Raw genomic sequence first — 17,882 nt, forward strand, 5'->3', positions numbered from 1 at the left:
CTTAACCGTTGATACTATTACGATACTTCACACACACAAAAAATAGAATTTAAAGTATGGTCCCTATTGCACTAAAAATCTTTTGGTTTATGATACTGCACAAAGAGAAAGAAAAAGATATATATATAATATGTGCAACATATTTAAGCGACAATAATAAGCCATACTGAGTTGTATAACATGTAAACACACAAAATATATGACATAAAATGTAGTGTGAAAAGTAATTTGTAAACTCTATTACAGCTGTTCCGTTCATACTTGATTTCAAAATACTCGGCTGTATACATAGGCGGATCCAGGGGGGGGGGGTCCCGAGGGGACCGCCTCCCCCCAATGCCGGAGCAAAGGAAAAAGAAAAAAGGGGGGAGAAAAAAAGGAAAGAGAGGAGAAAAAAGAAGGGGAAAAATAAGAGGAGGAAGACGAGTGAAAAAAATCAGATGAGGGGAAGACTTGGAAAAAAAAATATGTCACTTCATAACATTTACGCACGCGCTTCGCATTGTATATCTCAATAATTATATATGGAGCTTAGAATATCAAGTTTTGAAATCAATATACAAAACATATTTCAGCTCGGAAATCGAACTTTCATTATTTGTTTGATTTACAAATTGATTTTTAAAAAGTGCTTTGTAAAAATGTCAGTTTTATGGTCTGAATATTAATTTTTCTGCTCGCCTGCGCGCTCGGAAAATTTTGATTTGTCAGATACCTATTACTTTCGTGTATTCCATAAAGTTCTCAAAATATCCCTATTCGGGTCTGATCGTAAAAAACAGTTAGCTAGCGTTGCACGCTCGCATTTTGATTAGTGAGTTATCTATGAAAAATATCAATTCTTTAATAAACTTAAAATCCCCATTTCATGACAGTCTATCAAAACTTTCGGCTCGAGATTTACGCTCGCATTAATCGTTAATAGTGGCGTAACAGGCGGGGGGGCAGGGGGGGCAAGCTGCCCCCCCTGGCGGATTTCACCGGGAAAATAAAAGAAAAACGGGAAAAAGAAAAAAAGGAGGGAGAAAGAAAGGGAAAGGGGGAGAAAAGGGGAAAGGGGAAGGAGGAAAACGAAAGGGAAAAGCGAAAAGAAAACGACGAAAAAACATTTTTTTGTAATGGAAAAAGAAGGAAAGCGGGAAAATGTACGAAAGAAGAACATTTGAGAAAGTAAATCATTCCGAAATAGGCCTATGTAATGCAATAGCACGATGGGAAATAAATCAAAAGATGACAAATTGGCAAACAATAGCGGGAAACGAAGGTAGAATGGAATTAGTCAAAAGCTAAATTGGAAAACAAAGAAAAGGGACAAGAACAAAAATAACACAACCGGGCTGCCGATGATTGAAATTAAAGAGCGGGAAGAAAGATGGACATGCATACAACATTGTGCTACAAGCTTGCTAAATTTTATGTAAATAAGCTACCGGGGCTTTGCCCCAGACCCCACGCAGTAGGGGCTCTTCATTTATAACCTTCAAATGGCTCTATAAAGCCCCCCGTTTAATCACTGGCATACAGGCGGGGGGGGGGGGTATTGGTTCCACACCCAAGAGGAATTAGAGACAACGTATAATGAAATGAATGGAAACAATGAAATGTGTTATTTGTTGCATATAATGGGTAAATCTATCACATGATTAAAATCTAATTTCAATTGGCAATTTTTTTTCCAGCTCGCTTTGCACTCTGGCGACTTTTTACAAATTTTCCCACATTGCTATGTTTTGCCCCCTCAAAATATTTGGTTCATTACGCAACTGGGTTGAATAAATGTGTTGTGTAAAAGTTATATTCTCTATATGCCCGCGATTTGATTAAAATAGCGGCAATCTGCAACGTTTAAATGCCTATTTGATATCAAGAAGTTCCGTGGGCTCCGCCCCGGACCCCACCCGTACAGCACTGCGTATGGAAGGGTTGGGCCATGGCCCCCAAAAGTTTTACAAACAAAAGCAAAAAAAAGGAGGAAAGAAACGCAAAGAAAAAGTGTAGGATATGATTTTATTTACTGAATATAATGTCAAAAAATAGTTAGATTCTCATGAAAAGGTGATTTTTTTCTCGCTCGCTTCGCTCGCTCAGGACTTATATATAGCAGCTTTTTAGCACATGTACTATACTGTGCCCCTCGTATTTTTTTTAACTCTTTATGCTACTGCCGCAAAGAATCCTTTTCACAGTGGTGTACAGACCACAAAAAGGGAATCTAAGGAGAGAAGAGTGAAATATATTATTTTTTGGATATCATGTCAAAATCTATCACAAAATTTGATTTTTGTATTAAAAAGGTCAAAATTTTTGCTCGCTTGCTTCGCTCGCTCGCTCCTTTTTTTTAAAGATAAATTTTGTCCGATACGCAATATCTGGCCTTCTAAAAATAGTCGCCTCATTACACCATTGCGCCTGTTTATACCATGATATGACCGGGAAATTTTTTACTCTTGCCCCCCCTGGCCATCGACCCCTGTTACGCCGCTGATCGTTAAAAATATATCAACTCATGCATCCTACTCATAATTACAAAAGACAGTGTTTAGAATGTCCAGTTTTCAGGCCATAACAGATTTCGCGCTCTAATGGGCTTGTTAAATTAATCAACAAGATATTAATTCAATAATTAAATTGTCCCTTTTCAGAATGAAATATTGACAAGTTTCATCTCGCGCTTAGAAAGAGGAATAGGAGGAGAGTCATCATTTTCATATAAAAAAGTGCTTGGAATTTCCATTCTTTCGGTAGAAATGTAAAAAAATTTCAGGTCGCGCTTTGCGCTCGCATTATTTATGTAGGAAGATCCCCAATTACTCATCCTTTTCATGATTTACAAAACTTGAATATAATCGAGTGTCCCGTTTTTAGGTCTAAATCTCGAATTTTCCGCTCGCGATTTGCGCCCGCATCAATTGTTTAGTTTTATAAAACCTACCTATCCTGTTCGCGATTACAAAAAGTGCTTGGAATTTCCATTCTTTTGGTAGAAATGTCAAAAATCTTCAGCTCGCGCTTTGCACTCGCATTATATGTAACTTCTTCATTTTTAACTGCAAGCAGTCCTTAACTGGTCACTTTTCGATCAGATCAAAACGTAAATTAAAAATTTCTGCTCGCGCTTCGCGCTCGCAGTAATTATTTAGTAGCATACACATGTCAGGATCACACACGCTGCCCAGAATCTTAGGACAAAATAGATGAATTTCAAGACAAAAATTAGCTCGCGCTTTGCGCTCGCACTATTTAAATAAGGCTTATGAGATTATAATATATTCACGTTCATTTATAAGAATAAAGCTAAGAAGCGACTATTACGACTACCCTTCAAGGAAAAAAAAAAAATCAACTTCGAGCAGCCGATCGGGGAAAACATGGCTGAAAAAAAAATTCGCCCACCCCACCCCCCCCCCTATTGGCGAAGGCTGGATCCGCCCAATGTCTGTATATACCACATATTATATATTTTAAATATTTCAAATTATTTAAAAAGTTAACCCTGTAACTTGTATTTAGGAAAATACGAAGACAGAATAACAAGTTGCTGGAAATCCCGATGAGCCAAATAGAAATTAAAGTATCTCAAATGATATCCCCCATCGGTTAAAACGTTAAAAAACATCAGCGATGAGGAAAGGACATGCAAAGGGGAGGAAATGTGGGCCGGGCATTTTTCGGTGGGGGTGCTGAAATGGGCTGAAATCTCTCCTCAAGTGCTGGGGAGGCACAATTGAGTTTTCCATTGTTTATACACACACACACATGCAAGGGCATCCCCACAAACACACCCATACACCCAGTCTCTCCTAGCTATATTCTTATAAAAGAAGATATAATTAAAGCTTTATTCTTATAAAAGAACATATATATAATTAAATAGTACGAGCGCGAAGCGCGAGCAAATTTTTTTTTTACATTTCAATGTATTTTGTCCTTGAAATTGAACACTGTGCAATGTCCGTGATCCTGAACAAGATGCGTATCTATCGCGCTCCGCGCGAGCAGAAATTTTAAGACGTTCTGGTCAGATCGAAATGGGACTGTTATTAGGACCATAGGCGGATCCAGGGGGCCGAGCCCCCCATATTGGCGGAGCAAAAAAATGGGGGAAAAAGGGGGAAAGAAAGAAAAAAAAGAAGGGGAAAGAAAGGAGGAAAAAGAAGAGGAATAATAAGAGGCGGGAGACGAGTGAATAAAATAAGGTCAGGGGAAGTCATGGAAAAATGATTTTAAGAAATATTTCATGTCACTATATTAAATTTTCGGTCGCGCTTCGCGCTCACATTGCCTGTTCGATGAGATACACATCTTGCTCAATAGGCCGATATGTAGCTTAAAATATCAAGTTTTGAAGTCAATATACAAAGCATATTTCAGCTCGGACATCGAGCTTTCATTATTTCGTTTGATTTACAAATTGATTTTTTTTAAGTGCTCTATAAAATGTCCGTTTTATGTTGTGAATATCATTTGCAGCTTTTTGCGCTGTGTGCTTGCATTATTTGATTTTCCAAGAAGGCCTACATATTGTCTTTGTTTATTCCACAAGATTCTTCATATATTAATTCTATGACAAACTAGTTAAAATCCCCCTTTTATGACAGTTTATCAAAAAATTTCATCTCGCGATTTGCGCTCGCATTAATTTTTACAAATATATCAACTCATGAATCCTATTCATGATTACAAAAGTGCGTAATATATCCAGTTTTCAGGCCTCAATATCAACAAATTTTACTCACTCATTAGGCTTATTACATTAATAAATATGATAATAAATTTTCATGAATTCCTAATAACTAAATCCCTTTTTCAGAAAGGAATATCGACAAGTTTCATATCGCGCTTAGGAAGAGGAATAGGAAGATAGGCATCATTTTAATATGATGACAAAATGCCCTTAGGCCTAGAATGTTCCAGGTCCTAGGTCAAAATAATAATAAAATATAATAAATAATCAGCTCGCGCTTCGCACTCGCATCATTTATTAAGTGCTATCCACATCCACTTCACAATTCCCCTACAAAGTGCTTAAGATAGTGCTTAAATTCACCCTTTTCATACCGGATAAAATATTTTCCGCTCGGACTTCGCGCTCGCATTATTGATTTTCATGAGAAAAAATGGAATGTATTCAGAATGCCCAGATTCTGTCTAACTCTAAAACATGCGCACACATGTTTATTGAAATACGCAGCTTGATCTTTATTCAAAACGTGCTAAAATTATCCAGTTTCAGATCAGAACATCAATTTTTTTTTGTGCTAGCGCTTTGTGCTCGTATTATTAACGTAGGAAGATACCAAATTACCCATCCTTTTCATGATTTACAAAACATGAAAAGGGTGTCCCATTTTTAGGTCTGAAATCTCGTTTTTTTTTCCGCTCGCGCTCAGATCATAAATTGTTTGGTTATTTACCTATACTATTAATGATTACAAAAAGTGCTTAGAATGTCAATTTTTTAGGTCGGAATGTCAAAAATTTTCAGCTTGCGCTTCTCGCTCGCATTATTCAGTAGTTGAAACATGCATCGTCTTATGGCTAACTGCAAAACTTCCTAAACATGTTGCTTTTAGATCAAGCCAGAACCCGGCCATATTAAAAATTTCTGCTCGCGCTTCGCGCTCGCAGTAATTATCTAGTTACACACGCACCTTGTTCAGGTTTACAAACATTGCCCAGAATGTTCAATTTTCAGGATAAAATACATGAAACTTTCAAGATGTTTAGCTCGCGCTTCGCATTATTTAAATAGGGCTTATGAGATGATTACACTTTTATGTTTTTTTATAAGAATAAAGCTAAGAAATGACTGTTAGGAGATGTGCGTGTTGCCCCCCCCCCCCCCATTTTTCACGACCAAGAAAAAAAAAGAGAAAAAGGAAAGGGATAAGGATGAAATATAGCCATAGGCCTATTTTTCCAAGTGTTATGTAAAAATCTATCACAAACTGTGATTTTTGTAATAAAAATGTCAAAATTTTAGCTAGCTCGCTTCGCTCACTCACAACTTCTTATTAATTTTGCGCAATACGCCGTATCGAGCCCCCTCAAAATTTTTGGCTCATTACGCCACTGGGGCAACCCCTTTAAAGAAACAATCAAAAATCACCTTTGAGCGGCCTATCAGGGAAAATATGGGTGAAAAATATTTGCCCCCCCCCCCCATTGGCGGAAGCTGGATCCGCCCCTGATAAGGACTATTTGCAGTTACCCTTGAATACGATACATATGTCAACAATAATGCGAGCGCGAAGCGCAAGCTAAAATATTGGGAATTTTCATGTATTTTTGTCCTGGAAATTGAACATTTTAAGCAATGTTTGTGATCCTGAACAAGATGCGTATTAAGCCCCTTTCACAATTGACGTACGACCTGTTTACGACCACCTGCAACAGTTTTTTCTTGTTGTTGCACGATCGATCCCTTGGTGTCTTGCGAGCACTCGCAGTCGTTGTAGACGATCGCACAAACTCGAGGTGGTCGGAGGTGATCGTGACTGGTCGCATCTGAACTTTGAACATGTTCAAAATCCAAACGCGATCAAATACGATTGATTCACTCGCAACAGGTCGTACCATCGGTCGGGCGATCATCGTGTGAGTGTTGTTCAACGTTGTACGACTTGGTGCGAGAGGTGGCACAACTAAGTATAGTCGCATTTAGTAGACTAGAGGTCGTACAACACTTGCACATGTGCTGGAGACCTACAGAGACCAGTCTTGCGACTGGGTGCGATAATATGAGACTGTTGCAGGACCGATCGAAATTACGGCTTACTACATTCCACTACCGTTGCATTCGCATGTATGCGACCGTTCAGCCCCTTTCACAATTGACGTCCGACCAGTTTACGACCGCCTGCAACAGTTTTTTCTTGTTGTTGCACGATCGATCTCTTGGTGTCTTGCGAGCACTCGCAGTCGTTGTAGACGGTCGCACGAACTCGAGGTGGTCGTGACTGGTCACATCTGAACTTTGAACATGTTCAAAATCCGAACGCGATCAAATACGATCGATTCACTCGCATCAGGCCGTACCCGGGGTCGTACCATCGGTCGGGCGATCATCGTGCGAGTGTTGTAGAACGTTGTACGACTTGGTGCGAGAGGTGGCACAACTAAGTAGTCGCATTTACTTGACTGGAGGTCGTACAACACTTGCACATGTGCAAGCGACCTACATGTACAGAGACCTGTCTTGCGACTGGTTGCGATAATAATATGGGCCATAAGACTGTTGCAAGACCGATCGCAACGGCTTACAACATTGCACTACCGTTTCATTCGCATGTATGCGACCGTTCCACTCGCAATCCCTCGTGCAACACTCGCATGTGATCGCACGAGCACAATAAGAGCATATGCGACTTACTCGTGCAACGGGGTTTACTGGTTGTTTTTGTTGTACGACAGCTGTTGCAACTGTGAAAGCCTCTGTGCGATCTTATGAGATGACTAGCGATTGATGCCTGTTGCAGCCTGTCGCACGACCAAAAGGTCGCAAATGGTCGTACGTCAATTGTGAAAGGGGCTTAACAAAATACTGCGAGCGTGATTAGCACGAGCAGAAAGTTACAAAATACGTCCTGGCCTGATCGAAAAGGGACCTATTATAAGGACTGTTTGTAATATATACCCATGAAGACAATACACTGATATTTCAACAATTGAATAAAGCAAGCGCAAAGCGCGAGCTGAAAATTGTTGACGTTCCGTCCAAAAAACTGGACATTCTAATCCTTTTTTTTTTTATCATGAACAGGATATAGGTATAAAATAACTATGCAATAATTGATGCGAGCGGGAGGTGCGATCGGAAACAAGTTTCAGACATAAAACAACGGGACACTCGATTCATGTTTTGTAAATCAGGAAAAGGATGGGTAATTGGGTATCTCCCTCAGCGCGGAGCATGCACGAGCAGAAAATTGTGATATTCTATGATCTAAAATCTATATAATTTAAGCACGTTTTGAATAATAAAAAAAAAACAAGCTGCGTATCTGAAACATGCCTGCACGTGTTTAGATTTAGATAGAATCTGGGCATTATAAATATTTTTTTTTTCATTATGAAAATCAATAATGCAAGCGCGGAACGTGAGCTGAAAATATTTGTTATTCCTATGTGAAAAGGGGCGAATTTAAGCACTATTTCAAGCACTGTAGATATATTCTCAAGTTGGGGGGGGGGGGGTCCTACAAAACGTCGTTAATTTTTGTTAAATTCCCGTCATTTATCATACCTACCAGATCTCCAGGGGGGCTGCCTATAACACACGGCCCCCAAGGAAAATTTTGGGTATGATTCAGCACGTACCCCGCTTCCCAGGGCCATGAAAAAACGGAAGGAAGGGAGAAACCGAATGTGAGGGGTGGAAGAAAGGAAAGAAGATAGGAAAAGAATTAAGAAAAATTGGAAAGATATCGAGGAAAGAAAAAAAACTTCAAAGGCAGTGATGAGAAGCCGATAGAAAAGGGAGATCAAGGAAGAAACATAAAATTAGGAACAAAAGCAATGGAAGGAAGGAAACGTAAAGAAAAAAAAATGGAGATGGAAAGGGGAACAAGTAGAATAATGATAAAAAGAAGAGTTTTTTAAAGCTCATATCAAATTCATACGATCCAACCTCTTGGCATCAATGCCAGGAGTTTCCGTTCACCCCCACCTCCCTAACCCTCTTCTAAATCAAGTGCCCTTTCTCAAATCCGTGCCCCTTTTTACCAAAGAAAAGTGGCCCTCACTAATGTGTCCCTTTCATATCTGAGAAGGACCCGTTTTATGCCGTTAGCAAGTGTCCCTTTGCTAAGCTTCTTATTAATGCCCTTTCTCGTATCAGTGCCCCTTTTTACTCAAGAAAATTAAGTGCCCCTCATGAGCTTGTTCTGTGCTCCTTTTACCTGAGGACCCGTTTTATGTGTTAACAAGTGCCCCTTGCCTTCTTGTAAGTGCATGCCCTTTCTCGAATCAGTGCCCCTAATATGTTCCTACTTGTGAAGGAAAAAACTGTTTTCCTTTGTTTTCATATAGTGTCCTTTTCGAAAGAAAAGGTGCCCTTTTTCCCTGTACCCAACCCCCCCCCCACTTCGCTCCACCGCCCCTGATTTCATTTATTGTAAGTCAAAAGGCCAATAAATTGAAGCCAATCACTCGAGTGTTAATCAGGCTTACACCAATACAGCAACTCGGATTGACCACCCTCTATCACGCCACATTATTTGATCAGGAAATGAAAGCTTTGAAAGAAAAATAAGTTACTTCCGTCATACTTAACGTCGTACCAGCTATCACCAAGTACCAAAGGAAATAGCACATGAGAGAAAGAGAGTAAGGGAAGTTGAAAGTCAAGACGAGGAGAGATGTCATTTAAAAACAAGTGGAATGCCTCTGGCGGTCTCACCTGCATCACGCGATTCAATATAGCAGCAGTGCTGACTTTGAAAAACACCATTTAAATAATTATTCACAAAAAACACCATTTATATAATGATACAATACTACGTTCATTGACATTGGACCTTGATCATGTGACCTAAAACTTGTCAGTGATACTTGATTACCCCTATATCCACATTTTATACACTATATCTATAAACTTTGAAAGTTATGACAGCAATCTAATAATTACCTCTAAAATGGCCAAAGTTCAATGACCTTAAATGACCTTTGACTTTGGTCATGTGACCTGAAACTCGCATGAGATTTTCAGTGATACTTGACGACTCTTATGTCCAAGTTTTATGAACTAGACCAATATACTTACAGAGTTATGATGGTAATTCAACAAATACCCCCAACATGGCCAATATCCATTGACCTTTGACCTTGGTCATGTAACCTGAAACTCGCACAGGATGTTCAGTGATACTTGATTACTCTTATGTCCAAGTTTCATGAGTCAGATCCATAAACTTTCAAAGTTATGATGGTAATTCAACATATACCCCCATTATGGCCAAAGTTCATTGACCTTTGACCTTGGTCATGTGACCTGAAATGCACACAGGATGTTCAGTGATACTTGATTACTCTTATGTCCAAGTTTTACGAACTAGACCAATATACTTTCAAAGTTATGATGGTAATTCAACAAATACCCCCAATTTGGCCAAAGTTCATTGACCCGAAATGACCGTTGACCTTAATAATGTGACCTGAAACTTGCACAGGATGTTCAGTGATACTTGATTACTATTATGTCCAAGTTTCATGAATCAAATTCATAAACTTTCAAAGTTATGATGGTAAATCAAAAGATACCCCCAATTTGGCCAAAGTTCATTGACCCTAAATGACCTTTGACCTTGGTCATGTGACGTGAAACTGATGCAGGATGTTCAGTAATACTTGGTTAACCTTATGTCCAAGTTTCATGAACTAGGTCCATATATTTTCTAAGTTATGATGACATTTCAAAAACTTAACCTTCGGTTAAGATTTTGATGTTGATTCCCCCAACATGGTCTAAGTTCATTGACCCTAAATGACCTTTGACCTTGGTCATGTGAAATGAAAATCAGGCAGGATGTTCGGTAATAGTTGATTAACCTTATGGCCAAGTGTCATGAACTAGGTCCATATACGTTCTAAGTTATGCTGTCATTTCAAAAACTTAACCTTCGGTTAAGAATTTGTGTTGACGCCGCCGCCGTCGGAAAAGCGGCGCCTATATAGTCTCACTCTGCTATGCAGGCGAGACAAAAATGAAACGTAATTATAGTTGTTAATAAACGACTCAGTATCATCTGATTTGCTGAGCATAATCTGGCGCCCCAAGAGTCGAACCTGGATGGCGTGCCCCCCGGTCGAACATAAATTAGATGCTTCCAGGTCAACGTCAAATTGCCCCCCCCCCCATCAAATATTAGTATCATATTCATACCCACCTCTGTCGAATATCAAAATTTTCATATTTGATATTCGACTTTCAAAAATTTGATATTCAACAGTGGAGGGTGCCAAATTAAATTTAAATTGAATTTGAGGGGTAGCCAAATGAATGCTTGACCTTTTGGGCACCAATTTGATACATTGTTCATGGATGGAGTGATATTAGACTAAATGAAGGTAGACCATGTAATGAGTGGTTGTGTTGGCAATAGACGAATTAGGAATTTACCCAATCATCAGAGCTGTGTATGTACACTCCTATTGTGTCTGAGTGGAAGAATGACTACATATATATATGAAAATCAGGGGACCTACATAGGCGGATCCAGCTTTTTGCGAAAGGGGGGGCGCACTGCCGAGCGGCGCACAAATTTTTGCACTTCACCGGCGCCATAAAAGAAAATGTTGAAAAAGGTGTATATACATACATATATATATATATATATATATATATATGACTCATGAGATAGAGACACATATCTCACCAACAAATTAATGCGAGCGCGAAGCGCGAGCTGAAATTTTTATAGTATACTGACCTGAAAAAGGGAAAAAGGTGCCTGTTTAGGACTGTTTGTGGTAACTCATGAGGAGGATACATATCTCACTACACAGATAATGCGAGTGCCGAGGGCGAGCTAAAAAAAATTTTATATTCTGACCAAAAAGGTTTATATTCTAAGCATTTTGGTACCAATAATTAAGATGGGTATCTAAAAAAACAATAAATGCGAGCGCGAAGCGCGAGCTTAAAATTTTGATATTTCGATCTGAAAAAATGACAGTTTAATGGACGTTTTTAATAGAGAACAAGATTATATCCAACAAAAGATTATTGCAAATCGAAGCGGGAGTTCTTTTGATTAGAACTGAAAACATTCTATTCACATATATTTAATCATGAAAAGTATGGGGTTTTGCTACAGAAATGATGCGAGCGCGAAACGCGAGCTGACAATTTTCATATTCCAATCTGAAAAGCGGACAATTTGCACGATTTTAAATAAAGAACGAGTTGTGTAGCTTTATCTTAGTTGATGATTTCTGTGTAACATTACCATCTTATTTAATTTTTGCACATGCGGAACTATTGGGGGAGGGCAAAACGATATGTTTGCCCCCCAAACCCATTGTTTTCATTGGTGGGGCGATCGCCCCCTGCCCCCCCCCCGATCGACGCCACTGCATATACAATGATACTACAAGTCATCATGAATCATTTGTAATACATCACCAATCCAGGTTTATATATTATCATTCAATTTTCATGTACATGATGTTTAAGCCTATATACAGAATTATATAATGCAATTTGTAATGATGAGTAATTTTTATCTAATTACTTTGATGAAACTGGATATAATGCTTATGAGCTGAATTCAGAAAGAGATCTTTCAAGACAGAGCTTTGGAAAAAGTTCTCCAGTTTTATAGGTATCGTTGTCTTTGTTTTAAACTTCTACCTGAGTGATCAAATGAATAATATTTAACTTAATGGAAGATGAAAATGAATCAAATTTTGTGTCGTAAACATTTAAACGTTAAAACAAAGGTATTGACAAACTGTATTTATACATTGAAAATGATATTTAGTGGTTTAAGGTCTAACGAATATACGTCTGCATGGTTGCGTAATTATACACTCCCGGTATATATATAAGCAACGTTTTGGACTAAAATATCGAATCATCTTCATAAAACACTAGAGTAGCTGTCTTACACTAAAGGCCATAGAGGTGGCACAATGTGGAATGTGTAAAGAAGAAAAGTGACTGACCTTTTTTTACTAAAGCATTGGAAAATAAGATCAAAATTAAAGGGTTTGCTCTACACTTTTGTATGATTCTGGGATTTCTTAAAATAACAAGTTAAAGATTTCATGACATCTGTGGGCAACTGTCCCGCCCCAGTCCACTGTGTAAGGGCATGCGATAAGCTTTGTTATTCGTTATGACCATTCAACAATAAAATGTATAACCAGCTAGGTGCCGCTGATCATTCTTTACCGGCGCCGATTTAAACAAGTAGTGCTGATTATTTTTACAGACGTCACGTAAGATTCAGGCAGCGGCAATTCATAATCGACTGGCGCCGATTTAGAACCAGGAGGCGCCGATTATTCTTGACTGGCGCCGATTTGGATTTAGGTGGAGCTGATTATTCTTGATCGGCGCCGGTTAAGAACTCAGGCAGCGTCGATTTTTCTTTACCGGCGCCGATTTATAACCAGATGGCGCCGATTTAGATTTAGGTGGCGCTAATAATCCTTGGTTAAGACTCTGGCAGTGCCGATTTTTCTTGACTGGCGCCGATTTATAACCAAACAGCGCTGATTATTCTTGCCCGGCGCCGATTTAGATTTAGGTGGCGCTGATTATTCTGAATTGGCACCAGTTATATGCAGGCAGCACACTGCTACCGGCGAAGTTGTTGGGGAAAAGGTAGTTTTCTTTTCTTTCCTTTATTTTTATTTTTTCAAGCGGCGCCTTTTCTTTCTTTTACTTTTTTTTTTTTGAGCGGCGCCGCTCAAATATTAGGGGGGGCGCGCGCCCCCTGCGCCACCCCCCTGGATCCGCCGATGACCTATTTTCATGAAAGTTGTCAGCTCTGAAAAGTTAACCGTTCTCTGACAATTACCATAGTAACAGTAGTACAGGCACTCAGCCGATCAAAACTAAGAACTTCACTGAAATTGTCAGCACTAACAACTTTCATGAAACATCCCCTGAATATCTCTATCACTACAATAAGCCAACTCTTGCTCCCGTAATTCTGACTACTATAGATTTACCTCAAACAGTCCCCCCCCCCCTCTCATGCAAGCCTAAATCACTAACCAATTATCAGGAATTTCTCGCTTTCATCTCCCATCTCCTGTCAGCTTCATCTGCTTTATGATACACCTGGCATGAATAAAGACACAAGTCAGAGTTTATAAGGGGCACAATAATATGTATTAATAATCAAATATAGCCCCTATATAAGAAATGCAATCATTGCAATATAATATAACAAATAACAAAATCTACAACACAATAGGGCAAATAATATAAATAACATATGATATAGTGTAATAACAAGATAAGGATGGCTCTTTATTACATTGTTACCACTCCTATCTGATTGCTTGTGTATAGACAAGTCATGGAGTGATTATATCTCCAAGCAAAAGATGACGCAGGAACGCCCAGTCTAGGTCGCAATCAGCCTCTGTCACTTGCCTGTAAACTGACAAATGACAGAGACTAAAAAGTATCCCAAACCAGACGCCTCCCATATTTCTGTGTCATCGATTGCTTGAAGATAAATCACAACCATGACTGCTCTACACACAGGCAATCAGATATGAGTGGTAACAATGTCACAAAATCATCATTTTGCCCCCTGAAAAATGATATGAGGACAATTTACCTCAATCACAATGCCGAACAAAATAATATACCATGATACTGGCAATATAACAGTACTTGTAATTAACAAAATATATGCCAATAAAAATGGCACTTCAAACAAATTTTGCAATAACAATAACAGAAGTAAAAAAGGAATACATATGAATTGTTACCACTTCTGTCTGATTGCTTGTGTATTGACAAGTCATGGAGTGATTATATGTCTAAGCAAAAGATGACGCAAAAGCGCCTGGTCTGAGTCCAAATCAGCCTCTGTCACTTGCCAGTAAACTGACAAATAACAGAGGCTAAAAAGTTTCTCAAACCGGGCGCCTCCCATATTCCTGCATCATCGATTGCTTGAAGATAAATCACCACCATGACTGCTCTACACACAGGCAATCAGATATGAGTGGTAACAATGTCACAGAATCATCCTTTTGCCCCCTGAAAAAATGATATAATGGAGACAATATTATGAATATATATCAATCACAATGCCTAACAATATAATATAACATGATAATGGCAATTTAACAATATAACAAAATTAATGGCAAATAAATGGCAATTTAAAAAAATAAAAAAATTAAAGTAATATACTACCCATGTGAGCAACTGTTTCTGGAGTAAGAACACACCGAGATAGAGGATGAATTTCATCACATTATCACCACTGCCATCTGACTGCTTGTGTATAGAGACAATTCATGGAGTGATTATATCTCCAAGCAAGAGATGACGCAAAAACGCCCGGTCCGAGTCCAAATCAACCTCTGTCACTTGCCAGTAAACTGACAAATGACAGAGACTAAAAAGTTTCCCAAACCGGATGCCTCCCATATTCCTGCATCATGGATTGCTTGAAGATAAATCACAACCAACACTGCTCTACACACAGGCAATAGGACGGGAGTGGAAATGTCATAAAATCATCCTTTATTCATCAGAAAAAATGAAATAACAATAAATACACACAATAATATGTGGATTGATATTGCAATACAATTTATGGCTTTCAACCCAGTAAACAAGATCGCATTGATCGATCTGATAAGTGAGAAAAAAACTGAGAACCAGCAGGATTTGAACCTCTCATCTACTGGATGCCGTATTTATAACGCTTTCAGCAGTGCTGCAGTGTTGGAATGAAATAACCCTGCCATGCAGATCCCCATTCATTTATCATGGGTGGAGTGCAGCACAGTGTGCTTGCTAAAAAAAACATGCCATGGCTAAGATTCTAACCCATGACCCACTATTTGAAAGCCAAGAGTCAGAACCACCACACCACGACGCACCCATCAAGGGAAAAAAAATAACATGATTTACCATTTCAAAGGCAATCAGACAGGAGTGGTAAACAATACCACAAAATCATCCACTTATTGCAAAAATAATGCAAATAATATCTGAATAACATTGCCACATATAACATGTAAATATAACAATGCCACTATAAAAAAAAAATAGTAATGCCACTATAAACAATCTGTACCGTAATGATAATAGGTAATTAATCGGGCACCTCCCATATGCCTGCGTCTATCAATTGCTTGGAGATAAATTATCACCATGACTGCTCGACAGTCAAGCACTAAACATAGTTAATTTTGATGTGCTTTTGAGACAAGGGTGTTGATATCCAAACTTTCTACTTTGAGTTTGACTACCCCGGTACTCCTATGTCTTTGGAGTTTTTAACATCCTCACTGTAAAGGTTCCATTCTGGAAAGGCCTTGGGAGTAAAAATGATTGAATTTGAATTGTTACTACTCCTTTCTGATTGCTTGTGTATAGACAAGTCATGGAGTGATTATATCTCCAAGCAAAAGATGACGCAAAAGCGCCCGGTCTGAGTCCCAATCAGCCTCTGTCATTTGCCAGTAAACTGACAAATAACAGAGGCTAAAAAGTTTCCCAAAACCGGGCGCCTAGCATATTCCTGCATCATCAATTGCTTGAAGATAAATCACCACCATGACTGCTCTACACACAGGCAACCAGACAGCAGTGGTAACAATATCATTTAAAATCCTCTTAAAACAATAATGATAAAAACAGTCACCATAAATACAACATTTTCCATGGGCTCTGCTAGTCCTAAACACCAAAATAATCAGTAAACAACAAAAACATAAACAATAGACAGACAAACAATAGACAGACAATAGACTATATTGTGGGCTTAATCTTAATGCAACCTTTTCCAGCTTTATCTTCAGAAAAGAAGGATAACAACTTTGTTTTTGAATACAATTATGAAAATATTTACCTGATTTTCTGATTTACGAGATAACTGATACATCTACTTGATTTATGCTAGTTCAGCCCTTGAACAAACCATACCCGAATAGTACTCCCAAAGATTTTTGCGCGATAGCGCCATCTCCCGTTAGTGCTTACTACCCATAGAACATCGCGCGATGTGCAACCATCTTCCTCGTACTGCAAGCCTATACGTTGAAACATGTTGCTACCCAAGGCGGAGGGTTGGTGGGTGGGGATCAAGTAGATGTATCAGTTATCTCGTAAATCAGAAAATCAGGTAAGTATTTTCATAATTTACTTCAATAACTGCATACATCTACTTGATCTATGCTAGACCAACACGGAATCACCCGTGGGGAGGCATGTTTTCAAAAGGTAAGCACAAGAAAATTAAGATAATTTAGGGAGATGAAGATACAGCCGTCGCTGCTTTTAGCGCTAAAGAGGCAAACCTTTCCTCGCTGAACGGGATGTCCTTCAAATAAAGCTGTAAAAGAATTGGCAGAGCGCCACAAGGCGGCTCTCAAGATCTCTTCGACTGGGATCTCTTGGAAGAGGGCCCACGAAGTACTAATACTTCTCGTATCATGGGCCTCTGGCCTGGCTGTATCTGCAAGCAACGCGTGGGCGCTCGCTGAGCTGATGGCTTCAACGATCCATCTAGAGATTGTATCGCGAGACGCTGCAGAAAACGGCTCGCGAGAAATTACAATAAACTTATCTGATTTCCTGATCGACTTTGTACAGTCGATATACCACTTTAACGCTCTCACGGGACACCAAAATTTATCCTCAAGAACAGAGGAAAAATTTGACAATGGTGCAAGGAAGACTTCGACTGAACCAGAAGACATCGTCTGATTCTTGGCAATAAAAGAGGTCGGAATTAACCTAACACCCCGTCTTTCCCAACGAATATGTCCCGGAGAGATACATAGAGCGTGAAGAGAACTCCGCCTCTGCCCCGAGGCGATAGCTATTAAAAATGCTGTCTTAATAGCTAAATTATGGAGAGAAGCCTCCGCTAGAGGCTCAAACGGTGGCTTCGCAAGGGCCCTAAGTACCGCAGACAAGCTCCACGATGGAGCTAAGGATTTGACTGGCGGACGCTTAAAAAAGAAGGACTTCAGTAAACTCGAAATGACTGACGAGTTGGATACCAAAGAGCCGTCCGAGAAACCGCGATGCGTCGCCGCAATCGCGGACCGATAACCCCTGATAGTTGCAATCGCTTTGCCTTTATCAAAAAGGCCAACGAGAAACTCTGCAACCGAAGCAGTGCGAGGATTGAGTGAGCGTTGATTGCACCGCTCCGAAAAAACACCAAGTC

Source organism: Lytechinus pictus, chromosome 3 (genome assembly GCF_037042905.1).
Source record: "Lytechinus pictus isolate F3 Inbred chromosome 3, Lp3.0, whole genome shotgun sequence".
NCBI classification, from domain to species: domain Eukaryota; kingdom Metazoa; phylum Echinodermata; class Echinoidea; order Temnopleuroida; family Toxopneustidae; genus Lytechinus; species Lytechinus pictus.